Source organism: Choloepus didactylus, chromosome 17 (assembly GCF_015220235.1).
Source record: "Choloepus didactylus isolate mChoDid1 chromosome 17, mChoDid1.pri, whole genome shotgun sequence".
NCBI classification, from domain to species: Eukaryota; Metazoa; Chordata; class Mammalia; order Pilosa; family Megalonychidae; genus Choloepus; species Choloepus didactylus.
In genome coordinates, this window is record NC_051323.1 from 16,876,425 (window position 1) to 16,895,350 (window position 18,926).

An 18,926-nucleotide genomic window follows, 5' to 3' on the forward strand; every position below is an offset into this window, starting at 1 on the left:
ACGCCAACCAAGGACCAATATTTGGATTATTCGCTGCCTGACTGCTGCCAGCAGGGTGCCCGTTACACTTCGAATAATCCAACCCGTCACCCTGTACAAACGGCCGCCAGCTCAAGCCAGAACTGCGGCCACCTGGTCCCCTTTACTAATCAAGCGCCTCAGGAAGCCGACATGCTGACGCCATCGGGCCGCACGAGGGCGCACGCGCAGGAGCCGGGATCCTGGGCGCTGCGTGGGTTGGTGCCCAGACGCTTCCGGTGCAGGAGCTGGTTCTCTCGGCGGGCGAGGGCCTGGCCGCTTTAGCAGTGTTGGCGTTGGGTGGGAGGCAGCTCCGGGACCACGTGAGCCACTGGCATCGTGCCCGCCGCGGCTGTAGGCAGCGACACGTCTTTTCTGGAGGTTTCTCAGCCAAAGGGAAGGGCGCAAACCACATTTCCGAAAGGTAATCTACCGCGGCCGGTGGGCTCGGCGCTCCGCTCCCGCAGCTCCTGGTCCTGCGGTCGCCGCCTCACTCGCCGCCGCGCGTGCTTGCGGCGTCTGCGCCTTCCTCGGAGGCATTGGCCCCCTCACTCCTTCCCCCATGGTGTCTGTGGTGTTCCTTGGTTTCTCCCCATCTTTTTAAAAGCGAGCCTCTGGCCATTGCTCCTTGGATGGAATTCGGAGGAACTGCTTTAAGATGGGAATGGCAGTGCTGCAGACGGCCCTTAAGTAGATGGAGCCTCCACATTTCCTCAGGTTATTTTGACACAGGAAATGTGAGTAATGAAAACTAAGTTTGTGTGAAATAACCCAACAGTGCCGCCTCCAGATCTGACAGCGAAAGTCGGTTTCGCTTATTTCCGGGACTCGCAAAGGGCGCTCAGCTATTTCCTGAGAATTCTCTTCTAAGAGCTTTGAGAGTTTGCTCAGATGTGCGGTGAATTTCTTTTACTCCCGAGACCTTCCTCTCCATCTCATACCTCAGTAACTTCATTTCTCTCCTGAATGTCTTTTGAGTCTGTCAGCTTTTCTCCATGTGCTCATCACCACCCTGCTACAGGTCTCATCTAACCCATTGCAGTTGGGTCCTAATAGTGTCCATATGTCCATTCCTGTTTCCTTCCAATCCATTCTTCACCCAAGAGCCCAAGAAATCTTTTTTTTTTTTAATTAAATTCAGTTTTATTGAAATACATTCACACACCATACAATCATCCATGATGTACAATCCACTGTCCACAGTATGGTAACATAGTTATGTGTTCATCACCACAATCTATTTTCTGAACATTTTCCTTACATCAGAAAGAACCAGAACAAGAATAAAAAATAAAAGTGAAAAAAAAACACCCAAATCATCCCCCCATCCCACCCCATTTGTCCTTTAGTTTTTATCCCCATTCCTCCACTCATCCATACACTAGATACAGGGGGTGTGATCCACAAGGTCTTCACAATCACACTGTCACCCCTTGTAATCTACATTATTATATAATTGTCTTCAGGAGTCCAGACTGCTGGGTTGGAGTTTGGTAGTTTCAGGTATTTACTTCTAGCTATTCCAATACATTAAAGCCTAAGAGGTGTTATCTATATAGTGCATAAGAATGTCCACCAGAGTGACCTCTCGACTCCATTTGGAATCTCTCAGCCACTGAAACTATTTGGTCTCATTTTGCATCCCCCTTTTGGTCAAGAAGATACTCTCAGTCCCACGATGCCGGGTCCACATTCATCCCCGGGAGTCATACTCTGCATTGCCAGGGAGATTTACACCCCTGGGAGTCGGGTCCCACACAGGGGGGAGGGCAGCGAGTTCACCTGTCGAGATGGCTCAGTTAGAGAGAGAGAGGGCCACATCTGAGCAACAAAGAGGTACTCGGGGGGAGACTCTTAGGCACCATTACATACAACTGTAGACTCTCCTTTGTGGTAATGAGCTTCATAAGGGCAAGTCCCATGCTCGAGGGCTTAGCACATCAAACCGCCAGTCTCAATGTTTGTGACAACATCAACACCAGTCCAGGTGAGGATGTCCAACACATCCGCACCTTCCCCCAGATCCTCGGGACTACGGAGCGGGAGGCTGTAAATATATTTTTTATTATCTGCCCAAATTACTCTGGACTGTGTCACTATTTCACATTACCCTATACAGACCTACCAGGTCTCACTTCCTAGTCAAAGTTCTATGTAATTATGGTATTTGAACACACTATACAAGTTAAATTGTTTAGAAATATAGATCCTGTACCAAAAACATCTCTTCCCTTGGTCTCACATGGAAGTTGAAGTTTTAAAACACAGTCAGTTTCACCTTTATCCTTTGGTCGGCTTGCCCTGGTCTTAACCGACCTGCTTCATTCATATCACTAATTGAAGTCTGGACTCTTTTTCAGCTTTTTTTTTTTTTTGACAGTGGCTGTATGCACTAATACTGACATTCATATCTGCCGAGCTCTAGCTCTGAGTTTCAGGTGTCTCAGAGATGCATTGTTCCAGAGACCAATCAGGTTATACGCTAGGGGATCAGCATCTCAAAGTTTAGAGATAAGCCTTACAATTCAGGGATAGAGTTAACTGCTGTAAGAGCTTGCAATCTAGGGACTATTACAATTATTGTGTCCACGTTAGGCTATGTTCTAAGATTCAATTCTGAGTTTACACATTGTAGTTAGTCCATATTGGTGAGGCATCATCCCTCTCACCATGTTTTCTCCAACACTTTTACTCCTATATATATATTTTCCTACAATTTTATTGAGTTATATTCGCATACCATACATTTATCCACAGTGTACAATCAGTTGTTCATGGTATCATCATAAAGTTGTACATTTATCACCACAATCAGCACTTGAACATACTGATTACTACAAGAAAAATTGTTGTTTTTTTTTAGCAATAAGAGAAAATGACAAAAAGAAAAATAACATGTCATACAATACAATATACTACTAAGGACAGCAAATAACACCACTACCAAGAATCCCATATTACTCCCCTATATCCCCTTCTCATATACATTTAGCATTGGCGTATTGCCTTTGTTACATTTAATGGAGGTATATTACAATGTTACTGTTGACCATAGACTCCAGTTTGCTTTGATTATTTTTTCCTGAATACCATCCCTTTTTCAAATTTCTACATGGTTGACATTCATTTGCTTTCCCACATGCAAAAACATTTTTATATTTGTATATTTAGTAACAGTCATTGGCCACTCCAGTTTCTGCCACGTTATACAGTCCCAGTCTTTATCATCTATCTTTACCTCTGGTGTCATACATTCTCCTATCCCACCTCTTTCAGCTTTACTCACAGACATCTTCGTTCAGTGTACTTACAATACCGTGCTACCATCACACAGTATTATGCTATCTATTTCTGGATCTATGCAATCAATCCTAAACATTCTGTAGTCCTTCAGCATCAAATGGCTGATCTCTGCCCTCTTTCTATCTCCTGGTCGCCTGTGTTGTCAGCTTTTAACTCCCAAAGTTTGTTCATTAATGTCTGTTCATATTAGTGAGACCATATAGAATCTGTCCTTTTGTTTCTGGCTAACTTCACTCAACATAATGTCCTCAAGGTTCATCCACATTATTACATGATCCATGTCTTTGTTCTGTCTTACATCTGCATAATATTCCATCATGTGTATATACCACAGTTTGTTTATCCACTCGTCCTTTGATGGACATTTGGGCTGTTTCCATCTCTTGGCAATTGTGAATAATGCTGCAATAAACATTGGTTTACAAATGTCTGTGTCTTAAGTTTCAGTTCCTCTGAGTATATACCCAGCAATGGAATAGCTGGGTCATATGACAAATCTATATTTAGCTTCCTGAGGAACCTCCATACTGTCTTCCAGAGTGGTTGCACCATTCTACATTCCCACCAACAATGAATAAGTGTCCTCTTTCTCCACATCCTCTCCAGCACTTGTCATTTTCTGTTTTTTGGATAATGGCCATTCTGGTAGGTGTGAGATGATATCTCATTGTGGTTTTGATTTGCATTTCCTTAATAGCCAGTGAAGTTGAGCATTTTTTCATATGCTTTTGAGCCATTTGTATTTCCTCTTCAGAAAAATGTCTGCATGTCTTTTGCCCATTTTTTAATTGGATTGTTTGTCTTTCTGTTATTGAGATGCAGGATTCCTTTATATATTGGGATATTAAACCCTTATCTGATATGTGGTTTCCAAATATCATCTCCCATTGTGTAGGTTGCCTTTGACTTTTCTGACAAAGTCCTTTGATGTACAAAAGTGTTTAATTTTGAGGAGATCCCATTTGTCTATTTGTTCTTTGGTTGCTCGTGCCTTGGGTGTGAGGTCAAAGAAACCACCTCCTTTCACAAGATCTTTAAGATATTGCCCTACATTTTCTCCTAAGAGTTTTATGGTCTTGGTGCTAATGTTTAGGTCTTTGATCCACTTTGAGTTAATTTTGGTATAAGGTGTGAGATGGACATCCTCTTTCATTCTTTTGGAAATGGATATCCAGTTCTCCAAACACCATTTATTGAACAGGCTGCTCTTTCCCAGTTGCTTCGGCTTCACTGCCTTATCAAAGATCAGTTGTCCATAGATAAGGGTCTACTTCTGCACTCATTGATTCCATTGATCAGTATATCTGTCCTTATGCCAGTACCATGCTGTTTTGAGCACTGTAGCTTTGTAATATGCTTCAAAGTCAGGTAGTGTGAGACCTCCCACTTCTCTCCTCTTTCTCAAGACATTTTTGGCTATTCGGGGCACCTTACCCTTCCAAATAAATTTAGTTATTGGTTTTTGTATTTCTGTGAAGTAAGTTGTTGGGATTTGAATTGGTATTGCATTGAATCTGTAAATCAGTTTAGGTAAAATTGCCATCTTAACTATATTTAGTCTTCCAATCCATGAACATGGTATGTTCTTCCATTTTTTCAGGTCTTGTTCAATTTCTTTTAGCAGTTTCTTATAGTTTTCTATGTAAAGGTCTTTTGTGTCCTTGGTTAAGTTTATTCCTAAATACTTGATTCTTTTGGTTGCTATTGTAAATGGGATTTTTTTCTTGATTTCCTCCTCTTGTTGCACATTACTTGTGTATAGGAACACTACAGATTTTTGCGTGTTGATCTTGTAGCCTGCTACTTTGCTGTATTCATTGACTAGTTCTAGTAGCTTTGCTGTAGATTTTTCTGGATTTCCTACATATAGAATCATGTCATCTGCAAATAGTGAAAGTTTTACTTCTTCCTCTCCAATTTGGGTGCCTTTTATTTCTTTTTCTTGCCTAATTGCTCTAGCTAGAACTTCCAGCACAATGTTGAATAGCAATGGTGATAGTGGGCATCCCTGTCTTGTTCCTGATCTTAGAGGAAAAGCTTTCAGTCTCTCCCCATTGAGTGTGATGTTAGCTGTGGGTTTTTCATATATTGCCTTTATCATATTGAAAAAGTTCCCTTCTATTCCTATCCTTTGAAGTGTTTTCATCAGGAAAGGATGTTGAATTTTGTCAAATGCCTTTTCTGCATCAATCGAGATGATCATGTGGTTCTTCTGCTTTGATTTATTGATGTGGTGTATTACATTAATTGATTTTCTTGTGTTGAACCAGCCTTGCATACCTGGAATAAATCCCACCTGGTCGTGGTGTATAATTCTTTTAATGTGCTGCTGGATTCGATTTGCGAGTATTTTGTTGAGGATTTTTGCGTCTATATTCATTAAAGAAATTGGTCTACAATTTTCTTCTTTTGTAGTATCTTTGCCTGGTTTTGGTATTACGGTGATGATGGCTTCATAGAAAGAGTTAGGTAGCTTTCTCTCTTCTTCAGTTTTTTTTGAAGAGATTGAGCAGGATTGGTACTAATTTGTTCTTGAATGCTTGGTAGAATTCACATGTGAAACCATCTGGTCCTGGGCTTTTCCTTTTTGGGAGCTTTTTGATGACTGACTCAGTCTCTTTACTTCTGATTGGTTTGTTGAGGTCATCTATTTCTTCTTGAGTTAATGTTGGTTGTTTATGCTTTTCTAAGAAGTTGTCCATTTCATCTCAGTTGTCTAGTTTATTAGCATATACTTGCTCATAGTATCTTCTCATTATCTCCTTAATTTCTTCAGGGTCGGTAGTTATATTTCCTTTCCCATTTCTGATTACATTTATTTGCATCTGCTCTCTTTTTTTTTGTTGGCCTAGCCAGTGGTCCATCGATTTTATTGATTTTCTCAAAGAACCAACTTCTAGTTTTGTTGATTCTCTCTATTGTTTTCCTGTTCTCAATTGCATTTATTTCTGCTCTACTCTTTGTTATTTCTTCCCTTCTGCTTGCTTTGGGGTTAGTTTGCTGTTCTTTCTCTAATTCCTCCAGGTGAGCAGTTAACTCTTCAATTTTTGCTCTCTCTTCTCTTTTAATATAGGCATTTAGGGCAATAAATTTCCCTCTCAGCACCGCCTTTGCTGCATCCCATAAGTTTTGATAAGTTGTGTTTTCATTGTCATTTGCCTCGAGGTATTTACTAATTTCTCTTGTAATTTCTTCCTTTACCCACTGGTTTTCTAAGAGGATGTTGTTTAGCCTCCATATGTTTGTGAATTTTATGACCTTCTGCCTTTTTTTTCTTCCTTTATTTTTAATTTTTTTATCTTCATTTTATTGAGATATATTCACATACCATGCAGTCATACAAAACAAATCATACTTTCGATTGTTCACAGTACCATTACATAGTTGTACATTCATCACCTAAATCAATCTCTGACACCTTCGTTAGCACACACACAAACATAACAAGAATAATAATTAGAGTGAAAAAGAGCAATTGAAGTAAAAAAGAACACTGGGTACCTTTGTCTGTTTGTTTCCTTCCCCTATTTTTCTACTCATCCATACGTAAACTAGACAAAGTGGAGTGCGGTCCTTATGGCTTTCCCAATCCCATTGTCACCCCTCATAATCTACATTTTTATACAACTGTCTTTGAGATTCGTGGGTTCTGGGTTGTAGTTTGATAGTTTCAGGTATCCACCACCAGCTACCCCAATTCTTTAGAACCTAAAAAGGGTTGTCTAAAGTGTGCGTAAGAGTGCCCACCAGAGTGACCTCTCGGCTCCTTTTGGAATCTCTCTGCCACTGAAGCTTATTTCATTTCCTTTCACATCCCCCTTTTGGTCAAGAAGATGTTCTCCGTCCCACGATGCCAGGTATACATTCCTCCCCGGGAGTCATATTCCACGTTGCCAGGGAGATTCACTCCCCTGGGTGTCCGATCCCACGTAGGGGGGAGGGCAGTGATTTCACCTTTCATCTTGGCTTAGCCACAGAGTGAGGGCCGCATCTGAGCAACAAAGAGGCATTCGGGAGGAGGCTCTTAGGCACAACCATAGGGAGGCCTAGCCTCTCCTTTTCAGCAACCGTCTTCCCAAGGGTAAAACCTATGGTAGAGGGCTCAACCCATCAAACCACCAGTCCCCTATGTCTGTGGTCATGTTAGCAACCACCGAGGTGGGGTAGGCGAATACCCCTGCATTCTCCACAGGCTCCTCAAGGGGGCACTACATCTTTTTTTCCTTGTTTTTCTTTTTTTTTTTTTTTTTTTACTTTTCCCTTCTTTTTTAAATCAACTGTATGAAAAAAAAGTTAAAAAGAAAACAAACATACAATAAAAGAACATTTCAAAGAGACCCTAACAAGGGAGTCAGAAAAAGACAACTAACCTAAGATAACTGCTTAACTTCCAACATGTTCGTACTTTACCCCAAGAAAGTTACCTAATATACCAACATTTCTGTGAACTTGTTCCTACTATATCCATCAGAAATGAACAGACCATAGTCATTCCTGGGCATCCCCAGAACGTTAAATAGCTTATCTCTTCTTGGATTATTGTTTCCCCTTCCTTAATTGCTCTCTATTGCTAGTTCCCCTACATTTTACATTATAAACCATTTGTTTTACATTTTTCAAAGTTCACATTAGTGGTAGCATATAATATTTCTCTTTTTGTGCCTGGCTTATTTCTCTGAGCATTATGTCTTCAAGGTTCATCCATGTTGTCATATGTTTCACGAGATCGTTCCTTCTTACTGCCGCGTAGTATTCCATCGTGTTTATATGCCACATTTTATTTATCCACTCATCTGTTGAAGGACATTTGGGTTGTTTCCGTCTCTTGGCAATTGTGAATAATGCTGCTATGAACATTGGCGTGCAGATATCTGTTCGTGTCACTGCTTTCCGATCTTCCGGGTATATACCGGGAAATGCAATCGCTGGATCGAATGGTAACTCTATATCTAGTTTTCTAAGGAACTGCCAGACTGACTTCCAGAGTGGCTGAACCATTATACAGTCCCACCAACAATGAATAAGAGTTCCAATTTCTCCACATCCCCTTCAGCATTTGTAGTTTCCTGTTTGTTTAATGGCAGCCATTCTAATTGGTGTGAGATGGTATCTCATTGTGGTCTTAATTTGCATCTCTCTAATAGCTAGTGAAGCTGAACATTTTTTCATGTGTTTCTTGGCCATTTGTATTTCCTCTTCAGAGAACTGTCTTTTCATATCTTTTGCCCATTTTATAATTGGGCTGTCTGTACTATTGTCATTGAGTTGTAGGATTTCTTTATATATGCAAGATATCAGTCTTTTGTCAGATACATGGTTTCCAAAAATGTTTTCCCATTGAGTTGGCTGCCTCTTTACCTTTTTGAGAAATTCCTTTGAGGTGCAGAAACTTCTAAGCTTGAGGAGTTCCCATTTATCTATTTTTTCTTTTGTTGCTTGTGCTTTGGGTGTAAAGTCTAGGAAGTGGCCTCCTAATACAAGGTCTTGAAGATGTTTTCCTACATTATCTTCTAGGAGTTTTATGGTACTTTCTTTTTTAGAGATCTTTGGTCCATTTTGAGTTAATTTTTGTGTAGGGGGTGAGGTAGGGGTCCTCTTTCATTCTTTTGGATATGGATATCCAACTCTCCCAGCCCCATTTGTTGAAAAGACCATTATGGCTCAGTTCGGTGACTTTGGGGGCCTTATCAAAGATCAGTCGGCCATAGATCTGAGGGTCTATCTCTGAATTCTCAATTCGATTCCATTGATCTATATGTCTATCTTTGTGCCAGTACCATGCTGTTTTGGGCAACTGTGGCTTTATAATAAGCTTCAAAGGTCAGGGAGTGTAAGTCCTCCCACTTCGTTTTTTCTTTTTTAAAGTGTCTTTAGCAATTCGAGGGCATCTTCCCTTCCAAATAAATTTGATAACTAGCTTTCCAAGTCTGCAAAGTAGGTTGTTGGAATTTTGATTGGGATTGCATTGAATCTGTAGATGAGTTTGGGTAGAATTGACATCTTAATGACATTTAGCCTTCCTATCCATGAACATGGAATATTTTTCCATCTTTTAGGTCCCCTTCTATTTCTTTTAGTAGAGTTATGTAGTTTTCTTTGTATAGGTCTTTTACATCTTTGGTTAAGTTGATTCCTAGGTACTTGATTTTTTAGTTGCTATTGAAAATGGTATCTTTTTCTTGAGTGTCTCTTCAGTTTGTTCATTTCTAGCATATAGAAACATTACTGACTTATGTGCATTAATCTTGTATCCCGCTACTTTGCTAAATTTGTTTATTAGCTCTAGTAGCTGTATCGTTGATTTCTCAGGGTTTTCTAGATATAAGATCATGTCATCTGCAAACAATGACAGTTTTACTTCTTCTTTTCCAATTTGGATGCCTTTTATTTCTTTGTCTTGCCGGATTGCCCTGGCTAGCACTTCCAGCACAATGTTGAATAACAGTGGTGACAGCGGGCATCCTTGTCTTGTTCCTGATCTTAGAGGGAAGGCTTTCAGTCTCTCACCATTGAGTACTATGCTGGCTGTGGGTTTTTCATATATGCTCTTTATCATGTTGAGGAAGTTTCCTTCAATTCCTACCTTTTGAAGTGTTTTATCAAAAAGGGATGTTGGATTTTGTCAAATGCTTTTTCAGCATCTATTGAGATGATCAATTGATTTTTCCCTTTCGAGTTTTTAATGTGTTGTAATACATTGATTGTTTTTCTTATGTTGAACCATCCTTGCATGCCTGGAATGAACCCCACTTGGTCATGGTGTATGATTTTTTTAATGTGTCTTTGGATTCGATTTGCAAGTATTTTGTTGAGGATTTTTGCATCTATATTCATTAGGGAGATTGGCCGGTAGTTTTCCTTTTTTGTAGCATCTTTGCCTGGTTTTGGTATAGATTGATGTTAGCTTCATAAAATGAATTAGGTAGTGTTCCATTTTTTTCAATGTTTTGAAAGAGTTTGAGTAAGATTGGTGTCAGTTCTTTCTGGAAAGTTTGGTAGAATTCCCCTGTGAAGCCATCTGGCCCTGGGCATTTATTTGTGGGAAGATTTTTGATGACTGATTGGATCTCTTTGCTTGTGATGGGTTGGTTGAGGTCTTCTATTTCTTCTCTGGTCAGTCTAGGTTGTTCATATGTTTCCAGGAAATTGTCCATTTCTTCTACATTATCCAGTTTGTTGCCATACAGTTGTTCATAATATCCTCTTATAATTTTTTTAATTTCTTCAGGATCTGCAGTTATGTCACCTTTTTCATTCATTATTTTGTTTATATGGGTCTTCTCTCTTTTTGATTTTGTCAGTCTAGCTAGGGGCTTGTCAATCTTGTTGATCTTCTCAAAGAACCAACTTTTGGTGATATTTATCCTTTCTATTGTTTTTTTGTTCTCTATGTCATTTATTTCTGCTTTAATCCTTGTTATTTCTTTTCTTGTACTTGGTTTAGGATTGGTTTGCTGTTCATTTTCTAGCTTCTTCAGTTGATCCATTAGTTCTTTGATTTTGGCTCTTTCTTCCTTTTTAATATATGCGTTTAGTGCTATAAATTTCCCCCTTAGCACTGCTTTTGCTGCATCCCATAGGTTTGGTATGTTGTGTTCTCATTTTCATTCGTCTCTATATATTTAGCAATTTCTCTTGCTATTTCTTCTTTAACCCACTGATTGTTTAGGAGTGTGTTGTTTAACCTCCAGGTATTTGTGAATTTACTAAGTCTCTGATGGTTATTGACTTCTAATTGTATTCCATTGTGGTCAGAGAATGTGCTTTGAATAATTTCAATCTTTTTAAATTTATTGAGGCTTGTTTTATGTCCCAGCATATGATCTATTCTGGAGAAAGTTCCGTGAGCACTAGAAAAGTATGTGTATCCTGGTGATTTGGGATGTAATGTCCTGTAGATGTCTGTTAAATCTAATTCATTTATCAGATTGTTTAGGTTTTCAATTTCCTTATTGGTCTTCTGTCTGGTTGATCTATCTATAGGAGAGAGTGATGTGTTGAAGTCTCCCACAATTATTGTGGAAACATCAATTGCTTCCTTTAGTTTTGCCAATGTTTCTCTCATGTATTTGTGGCACCTTGATTGGGTGCATAGACATTTACGATTGTTATTTCTTCTTGCTGAATTGCCCCTTTTATTAGTATGTAGTGGCCTTCTTTGTCTCTCAAAACATCCCTGCATTTGAAGTCTATTTTATCTGAGATTAATATTGCTACACCTGCTTTCTTTTGGCTGTAGCTTGCATGAAATATTTTTTTCCATCCTTTCACTTTCAGTTTCTTTGTGTCCCTGTGTCTAAGATGAGTCTCTTGTATGCAACATATTGATGGTTCATTTTTTTTGATCCATTCTGCGAATCTATATCTTTTAATTGGGGAGTTTAATCCATTTACATTCAACGTTAAAACCGTGAAGGCATTTCTTGAATCGGCCATCTTATCCTTTGGATTATGTTTGCCATATTTTTCCCTCTCTCTATTAATATCCTTTATTGTACCCATACCGAATCTCTTTAGTACTGAACCTTTCTCCAAGTCTCTCTGTCCTGTCTTTGTTTCTCTGTCTGTAGGGCTCCCTTTAGTATCTCCAGTAGGGCAGGTCTCTTGTTAGCAAATTCTCTCAGCATTTCTTTGTCTGTGAAAAATTTAAGCTCTCCCTCAAATTTGAAGGAGAGCTTTGCTGGATAAAGTATTCTTGGATGGAAATTCCTCTCACTCAGAATTTTAAATATATCGTGCCACTGCCTTCTCGCCTCCATGGTGGCTGCTGAGTAGTCACTACTTAGTCTTATGCTGTTTCCTTTGTATGTGGTGAATTGCTTTTCTCTTGCTGCTTTCAGAACTTGCTCCTTCTCTTCTATGTTTGACAGTGTGATCAGTATATGTCTCGGAGTGGGTTTTTTTGGATTTATTCTATTTGGAGTTCGCTGAGCATTTATGATTTGTGTATTTATGTTGTTTAGAAGATTTGGGAAGTTTTCCCCAACAATTTCTTTGAATACTCTTCCTAGACCTTTACCCTTTTCTTCCCCTTCTGGGACACCAATGAGTCTTATATTCGGACGTTTCATATTATCTATCATATCCCTGAGGTCCATTTCGAGTTTTTCAATTTTTTTTCCCCATTCTTTCTTTTATGTTTTCATTTTCCATTCTGTCATCTTCCAGGTCACTGATTCGTTGTTCAACTTCCTCTAGTCTTGTACTATGAGTGTCCAGAATCTTTTTAATTTGGTCAACAGTTTTCTTTAATTTCCATAAGATCATCCATTTTTTTATTTAGTCTTGCAATGTCTTCTTTATGCTCTTCTAGGGTCTTCTTGATTTCCTTCATATCCCGTACTAGGGTCTCATTGTTCATCTTTAGTTCTTTGAGTAGCTGCTCTAGGTGTGTCTCTTCTGGTCTTTTGATTTGGGTGCTTGGGCTTGGGTTATCCATATCGTCTGGTTTTTTCATATGCTTTATAATTTTCTGTTGTTTTTGGCCTCGTGGCATTTGCTGACCTTGATAGGGTTCTTTTAGGGTTTGTAGACCAGTTGAAGTCCTTATCTCTAATTTATCAGATCTACAGCTTCGTGGAGTACACTTTCTCTAACTAACCAGCAGGTGGCGTCCACGAGCCACCTGTTCTCCACAAGCCAGATCTCCCCTGCTTAGCCTTTTTGGTGAGTGGGGGAGTGAGTCTTGTGGGGCCCAATTGGTGTCCCAAGCTTGCGTGTGTAGTTGGTGTTGCCTGCCCTGTATGTGGGGCGTGTTTCTGGGCAGTCGGGGAGGGGGGGGTGGCCCTAACAATCAAATCTCCCTGATGATCCTAGAGTTTTAAAGCTACTGCAATAGTCTAATCCTTCAGTTCAGTCCTGCCACAGTTTGTCTCTGCCACTGACCCACAAGTCTTTGGTATTGGCGTATGGCTCCTGAGACTTGCAAGTGGGCCCCTCTTCCAGGCTGTGCACCCCGGGTCCTCTGTTGAGGGATGACTGTGCTATGTCGCAGGTGAGTGCCGTCCCCCCAGGGCAGTTCTGGGCTGCTGGGCTGTGTTGGGAGGCTCCCAGTCTGCTCAAATGATGGCTGAATGGGGCTCTGTTAATTCACACTGCTCCCCCTTCCCAGCTCTGGGACATTCAGCTGAGGTTGCAGGGAAGGCTAATGTCCACGCCCAGTTTTGTGGTGTGTGCCTGTTATTTGAAGCACTTCCGTCACACTGGGTTGTCTGGGGCAGCTCTGGGCTATGGGGCTGGCGATGGGCAGGAGTGTTTCCTGTCCACCAGGATGGTGGCTGTGAGCGGACACCCCCCTTTTCTTGGGAAGTTGTGTTGTTTAGTGAATTTTCTCAGCCACTGGATTATTGCCTTTTGTCTCAGAGCTCTCTTAGTTCTGCTCTTGACTTGACGTGCCCAAATTTCAATTCTTTGAAGCTTTCTGTATTGAGCTTCTTAGAGTAATTGTTTTAGAAAAAGCAAAAAGGATTTAAAAAAAAAAAAAATAAATAAATAAAAACGGCCCTCCTCAGAGATCTAATGGGTTATTGAAATGCTAATAGACAAAGCAACCAGGGCCATTAAGGAAAAGTGCCCAGGGCAGAGAGATCAGCCTTGCTTCGGGATTTGCATATGCGCCTCAAGGCCTGATCTCCGCCCTTCCCCTTTCTGTGTTCACCAGAACTCCAAAAATCCTCTGCTTTTATTTTGGAGTTTTTCGTGTTGTTTTTTTTCTATGCCTGTCTCCTCTCTGCTGGGCTGGCTGCTCTCAGAGTCTCTGGTGTCTGGCCTCAGTCTATCTATGGTTGGAGTTTGAATCAGTAGAATGAGTTTCCGGTAAGAGCAGCCACTGCAATTCTCCCTTCTCCTTCCTGGACCTGACAGCCCCTCCTCCCCCGGGACTGAGCCTGGCAGGGAGGGGCGCGGGTCCCCTGGCCGCAAAAACTTACAGATTTCGCTGATCTCAGCAGTTCCACGTTTTCATGAGTGTTGTATGAAGTATGCCCAAAGACAGATTGCTCTGTGGTGTCCAGTCCACGCAGTTCCTGGCTTTTTACCTACTTTCCTGAGGAGTAACTAAAACATACAGCTCACCAGTCTGCCATCTTGCCCCGCCTCCGGCATGTCTTCTATAGTGCGAGAATTCAGTCAGCTGGATTTAATCCAATCTGTTGAAGATTTTTAAGCGAGACAGATAGATGACCTTCACTTCTTCCTCTTCAGTTAGCCAGTGAGGTGTTTCCTGAGGAGTTCATCGAACATCTGCGTTGGAGTTGCCAGTTCACTTCCTGAGGAGTTCATCGAACACCTTCATTGGACTTGCCAGTTTGCTGCCTGCCCTATGGAATTTGCACTCGTGCATAGCCACAGTTGGGTAAGACGCTTTTATAAAATCTTATATTCGTAGATATCTCTTGTTGATCGTTTCCCTAGAGAACCCTAAGTAATACACTAGGGCTTTGCCTGTGATAACCACCTCCTCTGTAGAGGAGGTAAATTATCTTATTTGTGTTAACTATACTCACAGAAATGCCACCTCTTATGATGTTAGGGAGTGGCTGCCAGTCTACTTAACTGCTTCCAGGTTCCTTTGTATGAAGTTCTTAGACAGTGTCCCATGTATTCTGGGAGACTAGAAGCTTATTACGAGTACATGAGAACAGATTTCTGAGTCTTAATTGTTCACATATTATACCAAGTGTAGTCAGTTAGGTAGTCTGAATCCTTTCTTGGTCTTCTGCCTGAGTTGTGCAGTCTTAGTTGTGTCTTTTAGTGCTCCCTACTACAGCAGTCTTAGGACTTTGCTTATGGCCAGTTTGGGTTATCCCTGCTATCAGCCCTTCGCACAGGTACAATGCTCACTGATGAAGAGAAGGTTAGTACGCTGTCCACTCCCTGGAGCTGGTAGAGACTCAGAAAATAGATTGATTCAGTTAAACACTTACTGTGCCAGTTTGAATGTATTACATCCCCCCAAACGCCATTATCTTTGATGGAATCTTGTGTGGGCAGATGTATCAGTGTTGATTAGACTGTAATTCTTTGAGTGTTTCCATGGAGATGCGACCCACCCAACTGTGGGTGATGACTGTGACTGGATAATTTGCATGGAGGTGTGGCCCTGCCCATGCAGCATGGGCCTTGATTAGTTTACTAGAGCACTATATAATCTCAGACAGAAGGAGCACGTTTGCTACAGCCAAGAGGGACACTTTGAAGAATCTACAGGAGCTGAGAGAGGAACTGCAGTTTACAGAGACATTTTGGAGACGCCTTTGAAAGCAGACTTTTGCTCTGGAGAAGCTAAGAGAGGACAAATGCCCCAAGAGAAACTGAGAGTGACATTCTGGAGAGAAGCTGAGCCTAGAGAGGAACATCCTGGGAGGAAGCCATTTTGAAACGAGAACTTTGGAGCAGACGACAGCCACATGCCTTCCCCGCTGACAGATGTTTTCCAGATGCCATTGGCCATCCTCCAGTGAAGGTACCCGATTTTTGATGATTTACCTTGAACACTTTATGGCCTTACGACTGTAACTTTGTAACCAGATAAACCCCCTTTATACAAACTGATCCATTTCTGGTGTTTTGCGTTCTGGCAGCATTAGCAAACTAGAACACTTACTGATAACCTTTTAGGTTTATTGTTAGGGCAGGCAGATCCGAAAGTGACTAGTAGTCTTTGTTCCTTAGAAATTCACAGTTAAGACAGTAGGTTAATTATGATAAAAGAATAAATTCATTGCAGTGGGAATGTAGAAGAGAGACTGGGGAAGCCCTCAGTGAGAGGACAGCATTTGATTGGGGCTGAAGGGGAAGAAGACTTTGCCAGAATGAGGCAGGGGCAGCCCGGGTATTGGGAGTGGGTTCTACAAAAGGCACAGGAGTTGAATGGATGCCGCGGAGAGGGTGGCCTCAGGTCTGATGAGAGGGTAGTGAGAAGGGGTTTGGAATTCTCATGTTTATTTTCAGCAGATACTTATTTAACACCTTCTATGTGGAAGGCACTATTCTAGGAACTGGAAATGGAAACAAGTCCTGACCCTTTTAGCGGTTGAGGGGAAGGAGAATAAATAAACAGTGACTATATGGAACGTTTGATGGTGATAAGTGCTCTAGAGAAGAAAAGCAGGATAATGGGGCTAGGGAATGCGATGGGTGGTCAGAGAAAGCCTCTCTATTCAGATGTCATTTCAGCAGAGCCTTACAGGAAGTGAGGAAGCAAGCCATTGGGTATCTGGGGGAAGAGTGTTCTAAGGCCGAGCTACGGTAGTTGCAAAGTCCCTGGAGGTTGACTGTGCTCAGCTTGTTTGAGGAATAGTAAGGAGGCCATGTGGCTGGAGTGGAGTGAGTGAGTGAGGGTCAGAGCAGTAGGAGAAGGGATCAGGGAATATGGAGGTGGGGGGAAGGGTGTGGATCCTATAGGACTTTGTAAATCATAGTTAGGATCATGATGGATTTACAGTTCAGTTGGAAAGACAGATTGATAGCAGGTTATAAAGTGTTCTAAAACTGCCATGTTGAGAAGTTTGGGCATTATTCTATGCCAAATAAAGATTTTTAAGACAGGTGTACAGGGCACTCTACCATGTCTTTAAAACTCTGTCTCTACTGACTCTTTCCCTTCAGAATGTGAACATTGGTTGAGGGTTGGACATATAGAAACTGATGCACTGGAGGGAGGCTGTACAGCAGAGGTGGGGCCTGATAGGAAGCAGCATGGGACAAAATCCAATGCATTCAATTACTAACATGGTTTGTAATTATTCAGCATCTTTTGTATACTATGTTCTGTTCTAAGTGTTAGGGATACAGCAGTGAACAAATCCAGCAGGTGAATGCTGCTTTTGTGGAAGTAGAGGCAGAAACATAATTTTGGGGGTGGAGAGCAGGAGCATCTCTTCCTGTTGAACACAATCCCCAAAATAGCTCTCTTTTGTCATGTTTAACTTAACAGAGTTTACTGACAAACATGTCATATGTTAAGACTGAGAAGCGTATCAAAGAGGGGATTGCATGATTGCAAACAAGACCACCGGGAATGCAGACTGGGCCTATTAGAAAGTAAACAAGCCCAGGAGCTGGAGGGTCTCAAGATAATGGTTAAGAGGGTGTAGAAACCAGGAACAAGTCCTGTTTAGAGAGGAATCTCCTAAGAGAATAGCTTAGTTTTTGGCCTCTGCTGCAAGTGGGTTAGCATTCTTGCTTGACATTATGTGGAACAGAAACAGCAAGCTGGAAAACCCCAACCCAAAGTGAACATCTGATATTCCTGATATCCTGCGTAACTGGAGAACTTGATAGGTGGACAAGTTATGTTCTGTGGATTCATCTTCTGCAGCTAAAGTAATGCAAGTCTGGGGTAACCCAAATTTTTGGAGATGTGTCTTGAATGCTGTCTTTTCTAAAACAATCATATGGTAGACAACGAGACAATGAGACCAGCCTCCATGAGAGGCTTTTTGTATTTGTATGGTCAGCTCCGAGTCATCTTCTGTCGTCTTCCACTTTATCCAAATTTTCTTCTTTTACCCCTAACCTAAGACCCTGCTTCTTAATGTCTGCCATTTCCCGCACCCTTGCTTCTTTTCGTAAGTCCATACAATTTCTTTCCCTTTGGCCTTCGTATTTCTGGACAAAGTCTCTTACTATTGCCTCTGTTCTTATTTTCTTTTCCCTAATCCACCTTCCAACTTTCCCTCCCTTCTTTTTTTTTTTTTTTTTTTTTGCCACATACCATGCATACCATGCAGTCATAGAAAGCGTACAATCAGTTGTTCACAATACCATTAGATAGTTGTGCGTTCATCACCAGAATTAATATTTGAACATTTTCATTACCACACACACAAAAATAATAAGACTAAAAATTAAAGTGAAAAAAAAAAAACAGTGAAAAAGAACACTGGATGCCTTTTTTTTTTGGCCCCCTTTTTTCTACTCTTCCATCCATACACTGGACAAAGGGGAGTCTGTTCCATATGGCTTTCCCAATCACATTGTCACCCCCCTCCCATAAGCTACATTTGTATACACCTGTCTTCAAGATTCAGGGGTTCTGGGTTGTAGTTTGATAGTTTCAGGTATTTACCGCTAGCTATTCCAATTCATTAGAAGCTAATGCAAGTTATCTATATTGTGCGTAAGAGTGCCCACCAGAGTGATCTCTTGGCTCCTTTGGAATCTCTCTGCCGCTGAAGCTTATTTCATTTCCTTTCACATCCCCCTTTTGATCAAGAAGATGTTTTCCATCCCACGATGCTGGGTCTAGATTCCTCCCTGGGAGTCATATTCCACATTGCCAAGGAGATTTACACCCCTGGGTGTCAGATCCCACGTAGTGGGGAGGGCAGTGATTTCACCTGTCAAGTTGGCTTAGCTAGAGAGAGAGGGCCACCTCTGAGCAACAAAGAGGCATTCAGGAGGAGACACTAAGGCACAGTCATAAGTAGGCCTAGCGTCTCCTTTGCAGTAACAGTCTTCTCAAGGGCAAGTACCGTGATAGAGGGCTCAGCCCATCAAATCGCCAGTCCCCAATATCTGTGAGCACGTCAGCAACCACTGAAGTGGGGAAGCCCAACACCTGGTGCCTTGCCCCATAGAGAGAAAATCAGTTGTAAACACTA

At 41.4% G+C, this 18,926-nt stretch overlaps 1 long non-coding RNA gene across 1 annotated transcript; it reads left to right on the plus strand.

Moving 5' to 3' along the window:
* The first annotated feature begins 246 nt into the window (after positions 1-246).
* Positions 247-15,532, plus strand: LOC119512447. Its single transcript, XR_005212381.1, has 3 exons — positions 247-963; positions 14,524-14,674; positions 15,476-15,532. It is a non-coding gene; the product is annotated as an uncharacterized LOC119512447 (long non-coding RNA).
* The last annotated feature ends 3,394 nt before the right edge of the window (positions 15,533-18,926 follow it).